Raw genomic sequence first — 26,279 nt, forward strand, 5'->3', positions numbered from 1 at the left:
TTCCCAGAAGCCCCGTGTAGTCACTCCATTGAAGACCCAATGAGAATATCGATATTATACTTTTTGAAGGTATGATGAAGAATCGATTACAAAGGTATTCCCTATGATGAAGAATCGATTACTAAGGTATTCCCTAATAATCGTCCCTTTTTCTCCGACTGATGAATCGATTCATCACAAATCACGAGATGCGGCCCCAGGAGCCTCGCGCAGCCTTGAAGAATCCCGCGGCTGGGAATCTCGCCTCTGCGACGACGACGTCTCTGGATGCGAATCTAGGATTTCCCGCCTCGCGCACTCATGAATCGGGGAAAACGGCTACCACGTGGGGGGGGGGGGGGGGGGGCGTGTGCGTGCGTTTGTGCACCTACTGGCACACAGAGCGCGGGTGCGAGGAGTTGCGGGTTCTCCAAGTCGGGCTCCTGGAGCTAAAAATACGCCCCGGGTGGCGGGTGGCGGGTGCGGGCCCGGGACCGATACCAAAGGCGGCGGCGGCGGCGTGAGAGTTTCCGCAACGCGCAACCGCGGCTTCTGCAATATTGTTAACGACACGACAGAAAGTAAAAGGAGCCCGAAACAAAGCTTGCTTACGTCTTTACCGAGGTCGCGCATGACTTCGCGCCGCGTTTATGTCCCCAGCGACGTCACTGTCTACGTCTTTGAGGGACTATCGAATTTCTGCCAGATAGGATAGCCCTCGACGGCCCCTGCCCGGGGGGCCGATCGGCAGAAACCGCGTATATGCACTGTGTCCCCGTGGCGATTGCGTCGTTTCTCCTTCGCCGGGCAGTATAGTTACCCAGTTCTCCACTTTTGCATTATGCCACCGAGGCTCAGCACGGAATTTCGAGCTTTTACGTAACAGACGACAGACTTTCCAGCAGACGCGACGGCCCACAGTGGATCGAGCCGATCAGAAAGGTCGGACATGAAATTTGTGACTAAAACTGCAAATTTTGATGTTTATTTGGACGTATTTCTATCAAACGGAACTAAGCGCCAATTTGAGTTCCTTTTGAGGAATTTAGAATCCCGGATAGCGCGTTCTGTCAAACGTAGAGTCCCTTTATACTGAGAGTCAAGACAATGTGAATCCATTTCTGATCGGTTCCCGTATTTTAGGCCTTCACAGTGTCACAAACGGGAATAAAGATTACAGTTTCACCGATTGCAAAGATTATAATCTGGAATGGACCGGGGAATTACGGGTTCGGCAAGGAACAAACGGAATGAGGGAAGGAACGAAAAAAGGAATTCGAGAATGGGCCGATCAAAGATTACGAAAAACGTTCAATTTCTGTAATCTTTATTCCTGTTTGTGACTCCATGAGGGGTGTTGTCTTGACTCTCAGTAGAAAGGGACTCTATATCAAACGGACCTAAGCGCCATGGAAGAGTTTTGCGAGTATAGGACGGAATAAGCCGGACGCCCGATTCCGCCGCCAATACAAGCCCCCCTCTACCTCCCTCACCCTACGGCGCTTAGGTTTGTTTGATATAAATACGTCCATTTTGTCATACCTTAAATAAAAGGGGTGCTCCTGAAAGAAAATTTCACGAGGAAACCAATGGAACCACTTTTAAAACCTCAAAGTTTTGTATAAACGGAGTTATGGGCTTTTAAAGTGTCCAAATTTTGTCCGACCTCCCCCATTGGCTCGATTCACCGTGCGGCCCGTCACCCTTGCTCCGGCACCTCAGAAATTAATTCGTCAAAAATTTCTGCTTAAGATCTATTCTAGACTTCTACCTGGAGTAGAGCAATGTGGAATCCATTACTGGTTGGCTCCCGTTTTTAAGCTTCATGAGTGTCACAAATAAGCAAGAAGTTTAAACTTTCGACAGTTGCAAACATTATAAACTGAAATGTACCAGGGAACTAAGGGAACGACGGATTACAAACATAATGGCAGAGGGTGTATAGGAAACGAATCCTTGAATGACCAATTATGTAATCTTCCTACCCGTTCGTGAGATCCAGGATCCGAAATTGCGCAATTTTGGGTGTAAGTAATAACTAATCTCTACCGGGAAACGCTCGCCGGTCGATAACGAGTTTGGATGCATTAATACTGAGAGCAACAAATAACAAATGAATTAAATCAAAAGGTGAAGCACGCAAATCCTGTACGGACAATGCCTTTCAACTTAATTCATTTCAGTTTTTCTTAGACTCTTTTGGCAAAAATACGTCCATTTTTGTAAGCTTCATCAAAAATTGTGTTAATGGAAACCTTAGAGATGCATGTTAATCCGACCGCTTCGAACTCCAAACATGGTAGTGAGGAGTTTTTTCTCGGATCCACTTGATTAAACATAGAGGTTCAATACTGTCGTTCACAAAGAAGTAAATATCGGTTCATACGCAGTACCAACTATTTGAGCCTAGGACACCGAGGTTCTCGGCCATGAGAACCGGGTCACTTCTGATTAGGTGGCCAAAGTTTTTGTTAGACATACTGAGACTCGCATTCTTCATCGAAGACTTCGGTCATCTGCCGGCTGATTATCGAACGTGATAGACAAAGAAGTAAAAGAGGAAATGGAGCGATACTATTGGTAGGAGCGGGTGGTTGCAACGGACAAAAAAGGTAATAATTAATGGATTTATACCAGCAACCTACGAGAGACTCTATGGTTAGTCCATCATTTTCTTCCTTAGTCTTTAACAACCACCCTTTCAACTAGGAGGATCACTCTATTTTCTCTCCGTCTTCTTTGTTTGTCGCTTTGTCTATCGATTGCAATAAATAGTCCGCTGAGTTTTTTTTTTCTACGCGTGCGACGCTTTAAAGCTTCAGGTTTGATGCTTATGTTCGATGCAGAATGTTCAATGAGTTAGATCAGAGGAAGATCATGAATAGACGACGGATCAATAGGTAATACAAGCACAACAGGTAAAATTGTGTAAATTCAATCTATATATCATAATATTTGAATTTGTACCTCCTTTAGTAGTCCATTGAGAGAATGTGCACAAACTAAGTCAATAAAAAGGTATTGCCGTGGAGACCAAGTGTCTATAAATTTTATTGACAACTAAAGTTTATTCTAATGCTACTTGTAAAAATGAAATAACGAACAAATTTCAATGAAAAATTCCAAAATTTGAGTGCTGATGAGCATGCTTGGTCCTACTTTTGTATGCTCCTACTTTTCTATGCATGCGTTAGAGTCTCCAAATGATACCTCTTTAAAATCTTCAATTCATTCCAATGCAAATGCATACGGTCTACCAGTATGTATACGCATTTATTGTGTGTATACTATACCTCCTATATGTATGTAGATAGGTCCTTAGTGGCTCACTTAACATTCGAACGACTCCCAAGCCCTCGCACCCCCTATGGTTTACCACTGCATTTGGAAGGATGTCTAGACCGATTGTCGATGATTTGGAGAACCGTATTGAATGGTAATCGGTCATGCGACTGTACTGTCGTGCTAAGGAAGAACGCCGTGTGAACATTCGAGAGTTGCCAAATTTTCCCGGGTAAAACATGTATTTTTAGGGAAAGTTGTACGTATAATTTCCCTTGAAATTTGCAGATATTCCAGATTAAAATTTAAATAATAAAGCCTAAGAAATTTGAACAACGATATATTCAAAATTATTCCTGTAAGTTTGCATTTCATTGAAGGAAGGTTGGCAACTTCGGATGGCTAATACGGCGTTTTTCCTTAGCGCGGCGGTATTGCGGTCGGAAAACGCAAAAGCGGGCAGCCTTGAGTGGCGATTAGAGCCGACGAGTAAACGGGGCACTGGAGATGGGTCGTTGTCGTTGCGTCTCGCGAGTCGCGCCAGTTCCTGGTAGCCATGCGTCGCGACGCCCTCTGTAGCGGTGCCTCAGGCGCCGGCGCCAGCAGCAAGCGTCCTGTCCGCGAACCACGATTGCCACAATTTAAAACTGCGGGCCGATTATTGAAATTGATAGACAAAGCTATAGACAAAGACGAAAAAGGGATATGGCGAGATCCTATTGGTGGAAGCGGATGGTTGCAATGGACGAAGGCAGTAGGTAAATAGACTAACTAACGGCAACCCACGAGGAACCCAACAGTTAGTCCATCATTTTCTCCCTTAGTCTATAGTAACCAACCATTTCAACCAATAGGATCGCTCCATATTCCCTATGTCCTTTTTGTCTATCGCTTTGTCTACCAATTTCAATAATCGGCCCGCTGGTACGACAGCCCTGTGCTATCCCTAACCATTGACGCAACGCCCGTTAAAATATTTAAAAATGATTCCTCGCAACAGAAGACGTAAAAATATGTGTAAGACAGAGGTCTAGTTGTTTTGCTAACATGTAGGTTGATTTCATTGCCTTTGATTTGTCCTACATAGATTCTTTGTTCCCTTCGCGAAAGAACGTAACTATATTTCAATGATGCCAAATTTCCTCTCTCAAATCACAATTATAGCTGAAAAATCTTGGGCATTGCTGACCGAAAATTTCGCTCATTTTTCATCTGATCTCGTGCAAAAATCAGATAAATTTTGGACAAAAATAGTATACGTGCATTCTCGTAAAAATCGGATTGTTTGAGTCAATTTTACCACCTCGGAATGAAGTTATGGTCCTTCGTCCCGGAAACGACGAATTATGGTTTTCTCGCGGGCGGGAGGTTTGAATTTACTGTTCATAATCTAAACGACGCATGTCCATTTCTCACTTGTGAACTAATTTTGAAATGTAACGTATTTTGCTTGTGATTTTGATGAGTAGACCTATGCTGTAATATTTAATTACTTACTGTCGTTTTTTGAAACGTTTTTTAGGGAAACAATTACATACTTGGTTTTCCTTGTGCCAGAATGGATATACACAAAGATTTATACAATAGGCGAAAGACACCAGCATGATTATGGAATAACCGGGAATTTCCTTTTTTGGAGAAGTGATAGAAAAAAAATGTTGGCTTTCTCATCTTCTACGCAAGTAGATCCTGCATACTTATCCCCCTCTCCCTTGCCGTGAGAAAATTAATACCCAATCGAGGGCGTATCCGATCTGGTTATTTTAATCTGGAGAACCGCTGGTGAATTTATGAAGGCAAAATTTTTGAGAACCAGATTATATATGTATGAAACAGAAAATATCTATTACCTATAAAAAGGGGAAACATGATAATGAAAAACCACCAAAAATCGTACAGATCGATTTTGCCCATTTTATCCTGTACAGTTGCGAGACAATATCCTTATACCTCTGCAGGACGAAGATAAACTTCCATTCAGTCCGAATTATGTAGTATGTATTATCCAGTATCTATTAATTCCAAACATCCGATTACTAATAATAGCTCTGAAATTATTTTTAGAACCTTCTTGATACTTTCCGCGTTCAAGATGAAATGCTGGTTGATGGAACGAGAATTCCGACTTTCAAAAAAATTCTGGTTTGGAAATTGTCTATTTGACGAATTCCTATCGGTTCTGAACTAATTAAAAATCTCCAAGGTCACGTAGCCCGAAAACAAAAAGATCAAACGTAGTTGCTACGTATATCAGGAAAATTACTAAAATGTGAACGTTGATCTTCTGAGTTCTGGGTCAACGTCTCAACGTTCGTCAATCAATGCGTACGTGCGTTAATAAAACAATACGCACGATATTTAAGCGCCCTATCCTTTTGGCAACACTGAAAAATGACCATTGACGGTGCAAAAATGTGTAGGTCATGAACAAATTGAAGGGGCTGCGTCCATCCATTTGGCATGCTAGGCTAGGAGATCGGGATTTGTGTATATCAAGACTCTATACTGCCATACTGAGGAAACACATTGTATGAACATTTGAACGTTACCACATTTACTCCGATAAAATATTTATTTTTGCTGAAATTTCCGCAAAATTTTTCTTAAAATTTTCAGATAGGTATACTTCATATCAAATTGCGAATGAAACTCTTCGAAACGTTGACTGAAAAATGTTCATAAGTTTTCCCATAAAGCGATTCCTTTATCGATAGAAATTTTGAAACGTCTGTGGGCTTATACAGCGTTCTTACTTTGCACGGCAGTAGACACTTATCTATCTACGATAAAACTGCAGGAATGCATAATCTCGTTTGCCGTTTTTCAAAATCTGCGCTCCCATTTTATTTCACCGGAGGAGAACTAACCAATGCTGTTGCTTGAAGTTTTCACATAATATTCTTTACACATAGGGGAAAAATCAGAGGAGTTCTTTTTAAGAAATGACGTTGAGTTTTCCTCAATTTGGAAAATATACAGAAAGTCGCAAACCGAGGTACAAATTTCTGCAGTATCACAGCCGACCTGAGCGGTTTTTGCCTCACGGTACCTCACGGTCTTATGGTTCAACAAACAATGACGCAAGTGCGGTACATTATTGTCAAATTAACGTATTTCAATAAAAAGGAATCATCTTCATAGTACCATGGGTCCTAGTCATGCATGAGTTCCTACGGGCATCAAGGCTAATGTCAAAATGGAGATAGTTCCTTCTGCTTGATTTAAATACGTGTTGGTACTATTACGAGCCGATTCGCATCAGTTTGCCCTAAGGGTTCTTCGACTCCTCTCGTTCGGCGGTATTAGATGACACTAAGCTGCACCTCTGCAATTCCATATGCCTTTTTTCTTCTTTTCATACATAAAAAACCACTTTTTGTCGAAGCGAAATAAGGCCCAGCTCAGACGCTCGAACTTTATGTCGTAGTTCGTCAAATTACGCCATTACATCAAACGCTGATTAACCACGTTAAATAACAATAGGTAGCGGAAATTACCTATATTTTAACCCTCTATTTTTTGTATAATATTTTTCTAATTTTGTTTATAACCCCCATTATTTTTTTATTTGTAATTCTCTTGATATTTGTATGAAATAACCCGTACTGAATGAAAGTAAGGAAGAGTAGCGAATGGCAAAGTGATAGCCGGAAATAGGTGTGGATGATTTATTGTTAAAAATATAAAACTTAGCCTTGGTTGGTTTTTATTTTTTAGTAAGTATAGTGATAAAAATTATGTAATTATTAGCCCCGAAAGGGGCTGGTCGTATATATTTTCTGACACTTAAAAAAAAATTACCTACATCTAACTATCATAGCCGTTCAACTAATTCCACGAAATTTCGACGAATGTCTAGACGAGATCTAAATTATCGGAAAATTGAAAGGATGGAAGACGGAACTGGAGAGTTTGCACAAAACGATTCAATATTGTAAAGTTGCGGATGGAAGGTAAAACAATCCTGAGATTGAAATAATATTTTTTACATTCCTGAAGACCGATTTTTTTTAAAGGGAAAATTTTTGAAGATTTTAAACTGCTTCCTCTGGATTATCCTCTTGGATACACACATTTCTCAATCGTTCGAGTGATTAATTTTCACGTTAAGGTTTTCCTCCAATAATTTTCCTCTTGTTACAAGCGGCGCATGTATATAAAGAAAAAAAGCAACCGTTTCTTAAAATGATTTTGCATAAAGAGTATTCAACTGCTAGTTATATTGGGAGGAGATCCGAAAACAAAAGTACGATAAATTGAGAGGACTCTACAAAAATCTTGTATTAAAAATCTCCGTTCAAAAGCAATCAGAATTTGCATCTCTGACTGGACTCAAAGTAGTGGGAGCATTTATCTCATTTATCTAATTTTCTCGGTTCAATCGCAGGGGATACCGACAAAATTTGGAAATAATATGACGTCAATACGTGGCGGCAGGTGCCTCAATTAAGGATTCCAAATGGTGTGAGGTCCCACATTAATATGAGATAGTTGCGTCATTAAGAGGAATGTTACGTGGGGAAGATACACTAATTCACACATAACACATGTCCAGTTCAATATCCTCCCGTGAGAGTGATAGTTAAGTTCATGAGAAATCGAAAACATGAGTTTTTCGCATTCTTTTCCCCTTTTTTGCTCTTAATGCCGAAAAAATTTAACATTAATGGTACAATTACGCAGGTGGAATGCTTCGCTGAAGCTTTGGGAGGAAGAATAAATCCCGTCTTCCCTCGTCGCCCGATGACTGCTATTGAATTTACCAAGCAAAAACTATAATTTTTGACGAAATTAATAAAAATAGGTCTCAATAGGGGAAAATGTTCTCTTAACCTGAAAAGGTTACCGTTTTTTTCACTTGTGAATACTGCATCAATTTGATTTAAATAAAAAAATTGTATAGTCGATTGAAGTATTTTGCTAAAATTCAAATAGATGTATAATGAATGCATTTGATTCGACAATTAATTTTCCCTCAAAAGTAAAACCTCTATCTTACAAGCGCTTTTTTTTTTATTCATGTCAAGATCCCAGCGCAATATACAGGGAGCAAAACTTCAGAAAACCGCGAAAATCAACGAAAATTGACTAACATTTCCAACACCCAAAAAAAAGGACAAATTTTTCCAACCTCGAGAAAATTCTGCGTTATAACTTTGGAAATGAATTCTTGATGCAAAGAATTACACATTTACCCCTCAATCACAATGTAAATAAAATAATCCTATGAAAAGGAGTTGTTCATGTTCAAGGTACGACTATGAATACAACCCTAAGGAAGACTCAGGTTTTGTTTCCTCAAAGCGGTCCTCCATGGGTGCAGATGGCTCGCCACGCCAGGGGCTAGGTCCGCAGAGTAATGGACAAGAGGTTCCGAATTATGAGGAAAATGACGGTGTCAGGGCTGTCAGGTCACCTAATCGATTGCATCTGATTCAGAATATCCGAGCAGAGCTGGAATTTTGGCTGAAAATCAGTTACGCAATAGACTGAACTTGACTGCTCTCTCGGTCGTGAAACGGTGTTGTCATTTTCCCTAAACCACTAACGTTATTTTGGGAGCACAGTCGGTTTACCCACCCCCGCTGAAAGTGGTTTCAGCGCATTTTAGCTCAGAATCATCGCATCGGCAACAACGTTGCAAAAAATCCTGGTCATCTAGAACTATTATGCAATCTGCGAAGGGTCCTAAATCGAAATGGACCACCTGCGATAGGTCAATATTCACCGTGTAAATATTAATGGCCTCAAAGTTCAACTCCTTTGGAAAACCCACAAAGAGCGGATTTTGAATTTCATGGATTTTTTAATGAGGCAATTTTTCCATCGGCTCAAATTCCAGCGACTGGCTGAAGAAAAAAATATTGTTTTGTGGGTTTTAAAAATGACATTGTCGCACATTCATTCATGATATTTTTTTCTTTTCGTTGAGCCCCTCGGTTATTATTGAATAATTTCGGAATGAGGAACTATCTTTTTTGTTTGGTTTCAATTTTTCGATGTAATAAATCCGTACGTATAAAAGAAGAAAAACTCGTGCAACTGAAAAGCTAGGATCAGTTTGGATAAGTGGGGTACAAGTTTACACTGATTGCATGGGGGCGTAATAGGTATGTCTAATAGGTAGATCCCGCACAGCTGTGCGGGATACAGCGCAAATTGCCGTTCGGGAAATTTGAAGGCGTCCAATTTCCACGTCTAATACCATCTCATCGGTTTTAGCACTACAGCCGAATATTATGATAATTATCGCTATCGCAGCCGGAACGTAACAGCAGCGATTTCTGCGGGAACTATTTTGATTCATCTATAGAAAGACGTTCGTATTCTGAAAAGAACTACGTAAAAATGGATTAGATCAATAGAAACTAAGCGCATTGGATGTGCGTGCATCACAGTTTTTTTTAACGTTTTTCTTATAATTTTTTATCACATAGTTTCTTCTAGTATGGTTACTTTCAAATGATATTCTCACACAAGCGTGATCCTTTGATACAACTCGAAACAAATCAATCAAAGTTGCTGCTTTGAGTGAAATTATTTGAAAATTCTGATATTTTCTGCTGGTTGTAAAATTAAAACCTTCCTTTTTACAATGAACCACTAAACAAGGTTGTAAATTGTGCAGAAACATAGTATATCTGATCGTGTGCGGAAAAAGAGACCTTAATCCACAAAAAATCGCAACAGTTACAATGTTACAGTGGTGTTACTAAATGTACGGTGGAGTGTTTACGAGCATTTTTGTGCGAACAATGACCAAAATTTTTAAGCCGGAGTCTTCAAAAACCGTTGTGAGAGAAACATTTAATTTTTCTCTTTGTTGGGAGCTAGATAAAGTGTAGAGGCGAAACTGGGGATCCACGAGGCCCTGTAGACTCTTCAATGCTGTCTTGCTACGGAAAAACTCCGTATAGTACGAACCTTCAAACGTAGTCTTTCCCCCGACAAAATATTTGTTTCTTAGGAAAGCCATGTGCACTATTCCTTGAAATTTCCCTCCATTTTAGATTAATTTCTAATAGAATTCTATGAAAAATTAGAGGGAAAATATTCAAAAGTTTCTTAGAAAATTCGTATATTACCAAAAGAAATTTGGCAACGCCTGCAGGCTCATACGGCGTTTTTCCTTAGCACGGTAGAACAGCAGGAATGTTCTGCGTACTTCAGACGCTCTCCCGCTTTGTTCGAAATGAAAATGCAAAATTTGATGATGAAATAACTTTCATGACAAAACTTATTTTGATATCGAGTTCGTTGCAAAGAAGTGCTCGAGATCAATTTTGAATGTTGGTCAATTAATTACCGGGCGGTAGATTCGCGCGGAATACCAGAGCGGGTCGATCGTTAAATCGTTATCGAATGATCCTGATCGGTAAACCCCTATCTCGGCAATCAGTGGCGTGGCGTGCTTTGCGATATATCGATTGATCTGTCATTTAATCCTATGGAAAAGTATCGATAAGCAGTGTGTTTGTAGCGAACACCTTCAGAATCGATTACATACCACAGCTTCAAATGGGACATATCGATAGATCGCAAAGCACGCCACGCCACTGTTGGCAATGCTACTTATCGATCAAGGTCATTCGATATCGATCCGACGATGGAGCCGCGGACGAAGTTTCTGTAGGTGGTGAAAAATGGGGGAGACAGGGCGACCGGCGGTGGCGAGGAGCTCGGATCCCGCTACCGATATTTTTCAGTTTTCTCGGGGACGCAATAACTCAAAAAAACGAAACCCGGCTCCGGGCTCCGGGCGTGAGAACCGCTCAACCGGGCGGGGATCGCGGGTGGAGTTGGGTCGTTTGGCGCACGGTGCCGAGCCCCCGGAGTCGTGATCATCGGAAATACAGATACAGTTCTTGTGCGTCATCGAAGCTGTTAATTTGGGATGAGGATCGAACTATGACGTCATTGGGGTATCGGGTCCGCCGAGCCTTTCCATCGGGCGCCAGATCGGCCGGGAAATCGGCGGGCGCGTCGCTCCGCGGGCCCGGGCGCCCGGCGAGCAGGCAGACGCGCCTGCGCCTCTGCTTCATTTCTTGAGATTTCTCTCCCGACGGCCTCATCAATCCTCGGCTCGCCGGACACCCGATCATTGCTTCCAGTCCCAAAGCTCCCGTCCGATGCTCCGCATAGGCCAATTCTTCCACCTCGAACCAAGACAGCGCTCTTCGATTGGTTGGCTCATCGATCCATCGAATTTTTGGATAATCGAAAATGGAGATGTTGCATGTGTGAGGGATTTGCGATTTGACCATTGATTCTTATGTAAAAGTTCGCGAGAAACACGATGGTCCCACTGGTTTTCTCTGAAATCATCTCCCAAGCTCAAAAAAAAGCTCTCAAGTTGAGACCAAAATGAAGGGCCTCGAACCGAGGCAGCGTTCTTCGATTAGTCGATTCATCGATCCATCGAAGTTTTGGATCATCGAAAATTCGCTCATCGATTAATGGAGATGTTGCATGTGTGAGGAATTTGCGATTTGACCATTGATTCTTATGTAAAAGTTCGCGAGAAACACGATGGTCCCACTGGTTTTCTCTGAAATCATCTCCCAAGCTCAAAAAAAGCTCTCAAAGTGAGGCCAAAATGAAGGGGATATCCCACCCTACCCTGAGAGTCCACCTCTACATCAAGACAAACTCTCCATGCAAAGATAGGGAGCAAATACATTAGCAGTGATGCCGTGTTTTCAGTTTTAGAGTCTCCAAATAAAGTGGCAGCTCTGTCAATGTATTTGCTCCCTATCTTTGCATGGAGAGTTTGTCTTGATGTAGAGGTGGACTCTCAGGGTAAGGTGGGATATCCCCTCCATTTTGGCCTCAACTTGAGAGCTTTTTTTGAGCTTGGGAGTTGATTTCAGAGAAAACTAGTGGCACCGTCGTGTTTCTCGCGAACTTATACGTAAGAATCAACGGTCAAATCGCAAATTCCTCACACGTGCAACATCTCCATTCGCTAATCGATTAACAGTAGGGATCGGAGGACAAGGCGCATAAGTGCAGTTTTTGAAAAACTTGAGATGTCAATGATTTCTTGTTTTAATGCATTTTCGGTGAAAAAATCGCTCGCAAATTCCAATTTTCAAGTAATAAAAAGGCAGAATCAACTTTCTTTCAATTTTTTTTTTTTTCTTTCGATCAAATTTCCGTACATTCACGCTGAATCCTGTTTCTTCTTAATATATTAGCCCTTTCGGGCTTTTGAATTTTTTAGAGGTTTTGTGCTGACTTTTAGAAATTTGACCTGAAAACTGGGAAGTTTTTACTTTCCCATTGATCAGTGGTAAGTAATCGATGAAACAGTTGATTGATCTTGTAACCATCGATTACACAATATCGAATCGAAGTGCACTCGATTAAGAAATGCGCACCTCGGTTTGCGGCATTGCAATATTCCTGTCATACTTTCTCTTCTGTGTGGAAAACTACCAAACGTCATTCCTTAAAAACTTTGTTAATTTGTATTCTCTGCGTGATGAATATTTCGTAAAAATTTCAAGCTGTAAAGTTGGTTGGAGCTCCTTTTAAAATATAAAGTAGAAACGGAGATTTTGAGACACTGCGACCGAGATACGCTTTTTTGCAGACGGTCAGAAAGATTACACTTTTACCGGTTGCCAGAATCACAAACCGAGAGGGACTACATAAGTCAGGGCATCGCAGCACTGTGTGCACCAATCAGAGACAAGAGCCGATCACGAAGGGATTCCAAACGTCTTCACTCTCACTTTAAAGGGTCATGTCGCAACAGTTAGAATTAGAAGAAAACAGTAGGGGGCAAATGCACAACTTTCTAAGTACACACATATTATTTCTCGGGGCAACTAGATAAAAATGGCTCGAGACGATCAAGGTGAGAGTAGATATGCACTTTCGGGATGAGCGCTATAAGTGTGAAATTGAGGAAAGTTTTGACGTAAGGACTCAGTGAGGAGTAATTCACGGAATACTTCGACACCTGCAGGCTCCTTTTTTACTTTCGCCGTTAATGCATTTTATTGCAAACGCAAGTAGTAGAGCGTTCGCATGCACGTTGCACATGCATGGCGTGCTTGGAGACCGCCGAGGGGAAAAAACATGGCGTCGCGTGCTTTGCGATATATCGATTGATCTGCCATTCAAACCTATGGAAAAGGATCGGTAAACAGGGTGTTCGCAACGAACACCTTAATAATCGATCCTTTACCATAGCTAAAATGGGGAAATATCGATACTCGACCATTCACGCATCGCTGCTGAAAAAACTAGAGATTTTGAGAAAGAGGAGTGGAGGACAGAGGTGAATTGTTTGGTTCATTGGCACGCCGGACTATTGCTATCAAAAGCTTGAGAAAAGGATGCGACGGATTTTAATACAGCATTCGAGAGTAAATCTGTGACGGGAATGTATTCGGTCAACAAAAAACTTATTTTTTAAGATAGCCCAAAGGTGGATTCTTAGCGCTGATTCCAAAACATATGTAGAATTAGGGAGGCAAGAGGCATGCCTCCCCCAAAATTCTACTTAGCCCCTCCCAAGATTTGTGAAAGATGTTGCTAAGTAAGTGCGTGACATAATTTTCATCTTGGATTATCCAAGATGAAAAATATGGGATTAAGGATCCGGATTATGGGGGTGGTCGGCCCATGGCGGCAAATTTTGCAATTTTTTTAAATGTAGGTATAAAAAAAAATCGGATTTAGAAAAAAAATTACAAACAAAATTTCTCATTTCCTGAGAGTACAGTAATTTCTAATTTTGTCGTCTTCCGGTGATACAAGAGACAGCACCTTTAATTAGTTGAGTTAAGAGAGAGACCAAACATGCAATTTGGCCAGGAACGACGTGACTGAGAGAGAAATGATGACGAAGACTTGAGATGAAAAGGAGAAGCCCTCGACGCGGCCGCGGCGGTCGGCATGTAACGCATATTAGCGCCTACATTCTTACAAGACTGCACGAATACTTCACGTACCTATTGCATCAAACACAGAGTGCGGTCACTGCGGTCAGCGTGAAACGGATAGCGCCTACAAGCATGCACGAATACTTCACGCATTGCGTCAAACACAGTGCGGTCAGCGTGAAACGCATAGCGCCTACAAGACTGCGTGAATACTTCACGCATTGCGTCAAACACGCCGCGATCTTTCATAATTTTTTCGTTCATTTCTTATGAATGGAGGGCCTCGTCCACGCAAAGATAGGTTTACGAAACTTAACGTTCGCGCAAAGTTCGGTGAATTTTTGTTAGTAGTGTTGACAGGGCTTTCCCAAAAAATGTGTCCAACACGAGTAAACGCGTCTTATGCACCCCACCCCATCTGGCACGTTCACTTGATGGTTTTTATTGATGTTTCAAAACTAATGAGAAGAAGGCGGCAAAATACAGGCTCATGGGCGGCCGGTAGGTAAATCCGGCCCTGCTTGGATATTGGGATTTGATTCATATTTAGGTGATCACAGTTCAAAAGAAAATTACTACTGAGACGACTCAATTTTTTAAAATTTTCCTTTCTGGCCCCCCTACGGAAGTTTTTAGTTCCATCCATGCTCCAAGAATATCCTCCGTGTTTCTTGATCAGTAGGCATTTCCCTGGAAAAGTAGGACATTCCCCCAATGTCGATTTTTCGGGAGTCGACTAGATTTTTCGGTAACCTGGGATATGAGAGACGAAGGAGGGGCTGTTTATAAACCACATAACGCTGAAAAATGAATCTTTTGACAACCCTTTCCTCCGTAGCGCGATCGTAGCAAAAATCTGCAACCCTCTAAAAAATAAGGAAACGCTCCGTTTGATCCTCCCCTCCCCTTCATATTGGCGTCTTATGATACAGGGTTATTCAAAAGTCACGCACCACTGGCCATAACTTCAGTTCTAATTAAGATATCGATTTGCGGTTTGTGGCGTTTTTCCTCATATCGAGAGGGAAACTTTTTTAGGCACTTTCCAGTTTTTGATCCCCTCAGGGGACTGGGGGTGAGGGGTGCTACTCAAAAAGTTCAAAAGGCCACCCCCTTCATGGCCAGTGGTGCGTGACTTTTGAATAACCCTGTATATTTTGGATGAAAAATTGTTAAATCACGTCAATTATTCATACTAAACTAGTAAAAACTTCTACCACTAGCTTCTACCAAAGAATCTATAGATCCGAGCCCCATTCACCTCATCATCTCATTTTACTTAAGAGAGGGGGATCCCCTGACCGCTTTGCAGTCCAACCTCCCCGAAGCGCTTCGCGCTTTAGGCGTTATGCGTTACGCGTTAGTCTTATGACCCCATACATTACAGGGTGTAATATGTGTGCTGAGTTCCGTTTCCGAGATGCGCTTATCTTCCTACTTTCGCGTTTAAGTCTCCGTTGAAAATGAATGGGTTAATGATCGCTATGATGCATTCAGTTCCCAGCCGTACGTTCCAGGCAGTTATCTATCTGAGTCCATTTGAGGAAAACAGGAAGTTGATTTGCGCCGCACCACACCCTAAAAAAATGGCGAAAGTAAAATGAGATAAACGGGACTCGGATCTATAGATTTTTTGGTAGGAACAGATTGAGACTGATTCGGTGCACATCTCGTTTTCTGTCATACTCCCTTCATCCCCATTCGTCCCAATCCGTAACGCAGATCCTGATTCACAGCGATACAGATTTTTGTGATTATCAAGAAAATTAGGGGGGTACGCCCCACAGTGAATCGTGTCAATAGGAGAGGTCGGACAAAATTTGGAAACTTTAAAAGCTCGTAACTACGTATATACGAAATTTTGAGGTTCTAAAAGTGGTTTCATTGATTTCCTCGTAAAATTTCCTTCTGAAGGCACCCCTTACAATTTGAAATGTGACGAAATAAACATCAACATTTGCAGTTTTAGTAAAAAATTCGATGTCCAACCTCTCTCATTGACTCGATCCACTGTGCACCCCCTGACTGCTTATTCGTTGTCGGACCCCACGCATCGCGTCACGGGCATCATGCGTTACGCGTTATTCTTATTATTTTATACAGGGTTATTCAAAAGTCACGCGCCACTGGCTATAGGGGGGGGGGGGGGGCGGCTTTGAAATGTTTGAGTGGCCCTCCGCCCCCTCCCCCGAGGGGATCAAAAACTGGAAAGTACCTAAAAAAGTTTCCCCCTCGATATGAGAAAAAACGTCTTAAACCGCAAGTCGATATCGTGATTAGGACTAAAGTTATGGCCAGTGACTTTTGAAAAACCCTGTATCAGTGCCCCAGAGCGAGAAGATTCCTAACATTATTTTAGTCTTTTCGAGTTATCAGAGGAAAACCACGCGTCGGCCGGCCCCATTCGTTCCAATGTAAATCAAATTGTTGAAACTGCTTACTAACTGCGAGTACGTACACATTACTAATTTTTATAATCCATGGCGCAACGCCACGTCTCATTGCTGATGCTAAAGCCGTGTTAAGGAAGAACGCCGTATGAACCTTTAGACGTTGCCACATTTCCTTCAATGAAGACCTAATGTACTGGGAAAATTTTGAATGTTTATTTTCAATTTTTTCCGACAATTTTGCTCGCAATTTTGTCTAAAATGTCTGAAAATTTCATGGAAAAATACAAACAATCTTTCTCAAAAGCACACGTTTTATCTGGGGCGATTTGGCAACTATCGAATGTTCATACGGCGTGCTGAGACTCTTGATTACGTTTGAAATCCTTTATATAATATTCAGGATCAAACGAGATGCGTTTCCCTCTCATTTTCGTATGCATTTCTGCTTTGTTTCACCGACCTATACTGCCGTGCTAAGGAGGAACGTCGTATGAACATTCGAGAGTTGCCAAATCGCTCCAGATAAAACACGTGTTTTTGAGAAAGATTGTGCGTAATTTTCCATGAAATTTTCAGACATTTTAGACAAAAATGCGAACAAAATTGTCTGAAAAATTGAAGAAAAACATTCAAAATTTTCCCAGTACATTAGGTCTTCATTGAAGGAAATGTGGCAAAGTCTGAAGGTTCATGCGGCGACACGGCGTTCTTCCTCAGCACGGCAGTATAAACGAAGGTCTGTCATTTTGAATTCTCGTAGTGCAATCCACTGCGCTGGTGGCTGCGCGCGAGTGCAGAGGTGCGTACCTGGAGATGGAGAATCAAAACGCCTTCTGTGTCGTGTGTATGCAACACGGCCGTACGTGAAGCTCGAATGTATAGAGAGTTAGTATCGCATGCAAGTGTGCGTTGCATTGCATGTGATATTAACTGAGGGTGCGTTCCTGTTTCGCTTCCGCCTCAAATTGATTCCTGCGTCGCTTATTTACGCTGATGAAGTAGACTATTTCTGATTTCTATCGCAACACTTCAGAGTCAATTTTCCAAAAATATGTGATGCTGGCAGAATGGAATGATTACAGTGTTGGGAGTATTCTTATGTTATATTTTGGCTGATTTAGATGCTACTATTTGCTGTGCTGATTTTGATGCTATTTTTGTTGATTTCGATGTAGTTCTTGTCGCGTTTTTTGCATCGTAAAACATAAATTGAAATTATCAACTGATTTTGATTCTATTTCTATCCCATCTTTTGCGCCGTAAAACATAATTGAAAATTTTCTATGTTTATATTGGCAGTACTTTCTCTTCTTCTGTATCTAATAGGTACACAGTGGATCTAGTCAATAGGAGAGGTCGGACAAAATTCGGAAACTTTAAAAGCTTATGACTCCATTTCAGCAAAATTGTAGGGTTCTAGAAATGGGTCTATTGGTTTGCTCATGAAATTTTCTTCTAGAAGCACCCCTTGAAATTTAAGATTTAACGAAAAAAAACATCATAATTTGCAGTTTCAGTCAAAATTTTCATGTCCGACATCTCTAATTGACTCAATCCACTGTGCAGTATGAAACATATTCATCTTTCTCACAAGGAGAAAGTTGTATGCCAAAATAACTTCATTGTCATGTGACTTTACCAAGAATATGCAACTTATTACATGATTTACAGCAAATGCGGAGGATTTCCTAAAACAAAAAAAAAAAAAGTAAAAAACGGATGGAAAGAAATTAAAACAGCGCCTAAGTTAAGTTCAGTTTGCTGCAAAACATGCACATGCAGGGTGCTTTATCTTGGTCTGTGTTAAAAAAATTGTCATGTGAAAGGTCTAAGACTTTTCATGGAAAAAGAGAAAATTTATATAATTTAGAAGTTTTGCTTTCGTACTGGTGCTGAAACAATGCACCGGTGGTGCATTGTTCCCTAACTGATGAAGTAAGTGACAACCACTAGAGCATGGTTCTAAGACAAGAGGACTAATGCTGGAATCGCATTTTGAGGTGTTTTGACAGTCGCTTTGCCTGGTCAGAAATGTATTAATTCATAAGATACAGTGATTCGTTTGTTAACTAGATATTTTGTTATCATTGACAGTTTCATTTGATTGCCCTCCCCCCCTCAAAAAAGTGATGAGGTACAACAAAAAAATTCCTTTAGAAGGTTCGTATAATTTTTGAAAATAGTACAAGGAATCACTAGACTACACTAACACATTGACCACAAAAATTATAACACGAAATTTAACACAAAAATTACTGCTAACAATAAAAGGAAAAATGCAAGATATTTGAAGTGCAGATTTCGCCATGGAACAGGTTTAAAAAAATATAAAATCTCTACCACAAAATGAAAAATTAAAGCTATCATACACATTATTCTTCTCGTAATATTATTATGTACATGACAAACCTGCAATCAAACTTATTTTTCCCAAAACTAAATATTAGTGGCCTTATAATTCTGTGATGAATTCAAGTAGAGTGCTCTTCAATTAATCAATGTACATAAAATACATACTAGGTCGCTTAAAAAAAATAAAAATAAAAAAATGCAAGGATTAAATAGCTGCTAAATTTGACTTCTAAATTTGCTTTTTAAAGCTAAAAATTTTACGGTTAAAACAACGGAAAGAAAATTTATTGAGAAAACAGGAGGCAGATTGCACAGACGATTTAAAACAAAAAAAACCATCGGAAACTAAGCAATCTATCAGAGGGTAAAATTTTAAATTTGCTGATAAAAAATAGTTTGTTAAAACCAAATTCAGAAAAAATAAAATGCCGTTGAAATATTATACAATATTTAATTTAGGTTTCAACTGCTTGTAGTTTGAATAATGAGTTTGGTCAAAGCATAAGTCTGACAAAGGACTACACCCCACTGATTTGGGCCTGGCTACATTTTTATATTATTTGATACATTTCCTACAGAGCACAATGAGCTTTTAAAATTGAACTTTCTGAGTGTAAATCTCAGGAAAAAGGAGGCTAAAAAGTGAATTTCCAGCATTTTCAAATGTACTTGGCTGATAGAAAGGTTGCAATATCTGATTGGTGATCGAGGAGAGCTCTTGTTCCCTCACCAACCACTAAGATTAGACAAACAAAAAGGATCAAGTTTTTCCAAATGATAACGAAGTGCGTTACAGCATTCACACTTACATAGCCACATTTCTGCATCTCCATTAGAAATCCTGTATAAAAAAATTAAAAATTCACTTTTCAACGCCACTTTTCTCAAGATTGGCACATAGAAAGCTCTATTTCAAAAGCTTGTCAAGCTCAGGAGGTTATAAGGAACATACTGAAATTTAGCCAGAGCCGAATTTCTTGATATTACAGACTGAGTCCTTCAGATGGTAATATTATCATGTTCTGTGAATCTTACGAACTTCACGAATCCACAAGTTTCACAGAGCAACTGAAAAGCTCAATTTAGACAAAGGTTTCTGTTCCTTTGATAACAAGCAGCAAAGCTGTGATGATTTCAAAAATAAGGAAAACCACGCATATAATTTAAAAGGTATAAGGTAATATATCATTAGAGGAAGATGGGCTCAATAATGGATGGATTATATGATATTTTGGACACCAAAAAGTGAGTAGTACTTTAAACCTGTGTTTAATTTTCCACAGATGCCACAAACAAACTCGAAGGAAAGAAGTGAGAGTATAACATAAGGTTGAACACTAGGTCCTGGGATTCCGTTTTTCAATTTACAAGTCATTAACTGAAAACATCTGTTGTCTATGGGTATCACAGTTGGAAAATGTAAAAGAACTCATATTAGATAAGGTGGCAATTATTTACTTTCCGACTGTCATGCACAGTAGAGCCTTTTGTTTCTGCAAGCGGCAAATCCTCGATGGCTACAGAACAACTACAATGCGGTTGCTTGCAAACAGAAAGTAAAAAACTTCTAACTTATCTGACGCAAGTTCTACAAAGAGAGAACAAAAGAGAGGTGGTTACATTTCGGAACACAGATGGGTGGTGCGGTACAGACCAATTTTGTCATCAATTTTCATGAGAGTGATATGATTTATAGAAACAAGTCAAACATCAAAGAGTGTTTAAAATCATATTATGCAAGTTATTACGCTAGAACGACGTTTAAGTTCATTTTCTGAATCTTGAATTTAGGATTTTGTGGAAATATTGACGCAATATTCCCATAAGACAAAATGCCTTTTATGTCAAGATGTAGACAGACCGAAAGTTGCCATCACCTCCTTTTGTTCTCCATAAAATTATTTTTCATTTTTGCAAAGCACCCAGAAATAAAAGAACAGATTTTCCTTGTGAACAGAGGGAAAATCAAAGTTAGGTGACTGCTTCAGCAGTGAAAAGTAATGTTAAACAGAAACTTGGGGGCTACTTACGATACTCCCCGTTAATTTTGCCTTTTTTCCCAATGCAATTGAATACTAACTACTTTTCCACTTTGTTTTCTTTAATTATCATTAAGATATGAACAATTTTGCCCTTTTAATTAGGTGCAGCTTGCATGAACTTTTTCCAGATATCTCTAGAAATTTTTTCCACCCAAGTGAATCTGGCGCTCTATCAATATGTAACAATAGAAAGCTTTAGTTTTTTCTGACAATGGCAAAATTATCCATTCACATGGGCCAAGTGTGTAAGAGAAAGAATGCAACGATGGAAATGATAACCAAACTTAATTTTGGAACACAATTTTTTGACATTGAAAAGCTGAAAATAATGAGCCAGAGATTTTGAAAGAAGCATCGGCCGAAAGCCAAGGCAGTCACTGAGCTCATGAGGATCTCGGGACACGATGAAAAATACCCAAAAAATTCTAAAAAAGAGAAAAAAGACAAAAACAGACTAATTATCTTCCTCTTTCAAAAGAAGGAAGAACGTAATGTACATTACTTTAAATTATGAGTTGGAACAAGTCATAATCAATGAAGATAGATAAACTCTCCATGAAAGACGTATTTCAGATCATTCCTAGCTAAAGAAAGCAGATCCTCCAAACTTTCCTAATTTAGGCAAATTTTAAGTACATTTCTAAAAATGTTAACATGCTGAGTAAGCTAAATTCATCTTCAATTTGAACCGGTTCATTTCTTCATTTTTGACTTCATGAGTAAAAATATAGGTATGATGTTAAGTGTTGACATGAACATACTTTCTAATTATTCGTTTTTTAGTATTCCTTTACACACAATGTATGCTGGTTTTGACAAGAACCTGGATTGGAAATTAATTTGTACTAAATGCTTCATTCTTAAAGCGCATAAGTCACTGATTGACATACATGATGGGTTAGAAATCATTCAACAAAATCCTGGAGTATTTATCAAAAATAAATATCATCATGGCATGAATAATAAATATTTGGAGAAAATAGATAAATAAATATATAAACTTTCTATGTCCACAAACATTAAAATGCTTTCAAGAAACTTCCAAACAATTAACAGGATATGTTCATGTAACATTATCATACACTCAGAATAAAAATACATTAAGTGATACTTAATACAAGCGAACAGTTGATAGGGTAGACAACAGGCGGAAAAATATTGAGTGAAAACGCTTTATGGTCAGGAAGTGGGTATTTTTTGAGGATGAAGGGAACACAGTGAAATAATTATGAAAAATTAAAAATAAACCAGCGAAGTACGTAAAACTTGCATAATTTAAAGAGAATTATCAAAAAAAGTATAAAAAAGGCCCATTCGTAAATCATTTAGTATGTAAAAATATCACAGAACTGAAAAGCAAGGAGGAGAGGCAAGCGCTGGCCATGATAAGAGTAAAAATCTTTAAAAACTTTTCATTGAGAGTTTTCAAAAAAATTTAGCTGATGATATGATCAAAAACTGGGGAGATTTTGATGCACTATCGTTCAGAGCAATGTCGGATCAGCAAGTCAACTCATCATGCTCACTTAGCTTTAAATCTCGCTAGAGGCCAAACAGAAAAGGAGAGACAAATTTTTGGTGGGCCTATCCTCCAAACAAGGTGAGCTTGAAACAAAAGAGGGTTTTAAAGAGAAAAAAAAAAACAGATGAGCAGACGAGCTCGAAACAAAATATAAAAACATAACACTTTCATTCATGACTGCATAGCACTAGGCAAACCAGTCATATCTACATAGGCCTTTTTAATAAAAGCTTATCTGCTAAGCAGAGAAATTTCGGATACACTCGGTTGTATGGAGGCACTGTTTGGTATAATTCTATGCAAGAAACCCCACATACTATTAAAATTGGGTTGCATTGAGAACACAGAATATTTTTTTTGGACATTTTTGCAGATGGGGCCGTATTGCTAGACTGTGTTCGTGTTGGAGCAACACTAAGCAAATGGGTCGTATATACAGAGGGATCAAAAACACCAAAGTGACAATGGAGTTGTAAAGAACATTGGGTAGTTTTGGCAAGTACGTCCTTTTCCCAAGCTTCTCATGGTCATTGCCCCCTTTCAAACTGATATGCATGCTTATCCAACATTTGTAACCAGTCCTCCAAGATTGCTCTTGAATCTTTTTTCAAAACTCTCAATGTTACTGTTACTGGTTTGCTTACCGCTATCCAACTGCAAAAAAAGGGGAAAAAGAAAAAAGGACCATTGCTTGATTATTTTGAGGACAGGCCTTAGAGAATAAGTGGATAGGCTTGATACATGCACAGAAAAACAATGGTGTGGGCAAACAGAAAAAATAAAAAGATAGCTAAGAATTAAACTTACTAAACTCAAGCCACCCTAAAAAGGATAACAATCAATTTTCTTTCGCACAAATCAAATTTTATTGACTAAAGAAATAATAAAGAAATTAAAATATGAAATAATGACTATCTTAAATGGTAAAACTAAAAATAAATCACTGTAACTGTCATAAAAAAAAACAAAGGAAAAATAAAACAAAATTGTTGGATAAATCATCAATAAATTGAATTGCTATTGGGGGGGGGGGGGGGGTGTCATTCTGCACTTTCATCTCAAGTTCGTACAGTAAGAAGTTTCAGCACTTTAAAGATTCAACAAAAACAAAAATCAACAAAAGAATCTTAAAAATATACGTTCAGGACAAAAAAAAAAAATCATAATTGATATTTTTCAGTTTTTTCTGATAAAAATACCAAGGTAAATAGAAAATAGGACAAATGAGGCATTTGGCGCAAGGCTCAAGGGTGAAAATTGAATGTTGAGGAATATAGGTCCTGGGGTAGAGACTGTATATCCTTTTGAAGTGATGTCCTTTTTACGGATGTGATAGAACACAATTGCCTTTCATGATACCTTATCATGAAATCTCAATGGATACAAGCCTGACTGCCACAACGCTATTTCACTTGTCCATTCTTCCATTTTACAGAGCCCTAAAATACTATTAGTTCACACCTCAAACTTATGATTAATAACTCACTTATATTATTTTATCACAAAACCTACATAAAAGCTATAATGCTCTGCAGAGTTTACAATAATGCCAACAGCTTTCCATTTCTTTGCGAACATTCTGTCGAACTTGCAAGACAAATACAAGTCCGTGTTTGAATTTAACAGTGGTATTGTGATTGAATATGCTAGCCCTGGCATGTTTTCAGGGAATAAGTATCACCACAGTAGAAAGGTTGTTTGGTAGGCTAGAGGAATTTTGTCGATGAGTTCCATGACATTGAGCTTAACCATCTCAAAAAATGTCACTGCCTCTCAGAATTTTCAGCTATAAGCTCTCACTGCTCATCACATCTACTATATGAAAAATGCCTCCCTTTAAATTGTGTTGTTCCATGGATGAGGGACCCATGAGCCCCCCCAGTTGCAAAATTTGAACTCAAAATCAATGTGCAGAAAATACTTTATGGATATTATGATGGAGAGCACCTGGAAATATCAATCTCAGTCAAAAGTGCTACGAATATATGTTCCACAGAGACTGTCAAAAACTTTGACACAGGATTTCTTACCTGATTTACCGAGAAATAAAAAAGAAAAAAATTTTGCACTGGGGGCTGAGGTTTTTCCCCCTTCAGAACAGCACAAAAAGAAATTGTGAAGCGCAAAAGGGTTGTCAAAGCATTGACAGGATTCCTCAAAATATCGTGGACATCATTTCATTTGACTCCTACTTCTTCAGTCTCAGATCTTGCGATGCAGCTCAGTATTGTAGCAAAAATTAAAGGTAATTGCAAAATTATAATTAGCAAAAACCTGTGAGCAATTGACCAGGTATTTAAAAAAGCAAAAAGTTACTCGTCTATGATAAATGAGTATTATAGAAACAAATGAATAGAAAATAGACTTATTTCCCGAACAAGCAGCCAAAAATTAAGAGGCTACGTTTTACACCGAGATGCATAATGGTTTGAAAATTTTATTCACGCTGTTTTGAAATAATGGAGAGAAATTTTAAAGTGACGTCATTAAAAACATTAATATTTCAAATAAGCCTTTTGATCTTAAAAGTCTTGTAGAAACTTTGCAGATAGTTCTGGAGGAGCGTACTGAATACAGAGTGGCTGAACACAAATATTCCGAGGAAAATACAAACTCGGATTTGAAAATTTTATCGAAATACATCCGAAAACTTTTGCAAAAAATTCAACAATGACAAAATGCTTACAGTTGATAAAAATTCAGCATGAAATCCAAATTCACTGACATGTTTCAGAAATTTTCAGACGGTACTTAAAATATTGTTTGTTTTTAAGAAGTTGCAAATATAAAAGCAAGCACATCTTTTATGAACCAAGCTACAGAGGATGAAAAATATTTGAGATGAATCGATACAGAAAACCAATAATGCTTTGGAGAAGAATGAGACAAGCTGGTTTTTTGGCAGTAATTTTGTCCCCTGATTTTTGATTCCAAATTAAAATTTACAGAATCAATATGTTGGTTTTTATCTACATAGTTGCTATTTTTGAATCCCTGCAAGATTCAAATTTTTAGGACCATATCGAATTGATCAGAAACAAAAATGGGCCTGTTGCAAGGAACTGAGCCTTGCTGGGGATCTGACAGTGACAAAACGGTTGAGTATTCTACTTTGTTTAGACTTGTTTTTGTGATTTTCACGCATGTAAGTAGAATTGGAGAGCTGAAGAAGATTCACGGGTAGAAACAAGGTACGTTAGTGCAAACCACAAATTCCACGGCCACTTGGAAATAATAACATTTGCACTTAGGAGAGGAGATGCTATCGAACTGAAATAATGCTTGCGTAGGTTGATGCACACGTGTATCCTGAAATAAGAATCAGATTTTAAAATTACATTCATAATTGGAATTTGCGAGTTTGTAAAAGATCAATGTACATTGAATCCATTGGGGTCTGGAGTGACATGGCTTGAATAAAGTTAAAACAAGTAAAATTTTTGAACTACTGATTGGAAAAAAAAATGGGATACTGCAAATTTTATTGTTACAAACTCAAACTTTTTTGGGGGGAAAATTGAAGAGTAATGAATTTGGGGATGATACCACTCCTTTTTCAAGCTTTAGAAGCAAATATGACTTGGATGGAACCATGTAATTTCGTTGCTCAAAAACTTTACAACAGCTGTTAATGATTCACGTGACGTTCAAAAAGTCATTTGCAACGGAAATAAAAGCAACATTGTCTTAGACTCTGAGAGGCTGTCCCATTTTCCATAGGAAATGGCCGCAAGAGATTTTCCATCCATACTTTCAGGAATCATAACGGATCATTGGAGAGGCCTAAATCAGGTGACCTTTTCAGACGGAAAAG

At 39.1% G+C, this 26,279-nt stretch overlaps 1 protein-coding gene across 1 annotated transcript in view; it reads right to left on the bottom strand.

Annotated features, from left to right (window-relative positions):
* Window positions 1-18,697: 18,697 nt before the first annotated feature.
* The window catches only part of LOC109037180 (F-box only protein 32), a 70,285-nt gene continuing 62,703 nt past the window's right edge, over window positions 18,698-26,279 (bottom strand). Inside the window, exon 9 of the mRNA XM_019051720.2 lies at window positions 18,698-25,774. The gene's annotated coding sequence lies outside the window, so the exon portion shown is untranslated. The remainder of the gene's footprint in view (window positions 25,775-26,279) is intronic.

The sequence above is a fragment of the Bemisia tabaci genome, chromosome 1 (genome assembly GCF_918797505.1).
Source record: "Bemisia tabaci chromosome 1, PGI_BMITA_v3".
NCBI lineage: Eukaryota > Metazoa > Arthropoda > Insecta > Hemiptera > Aleyrodidae > Bemisia > Bemisia tabaci.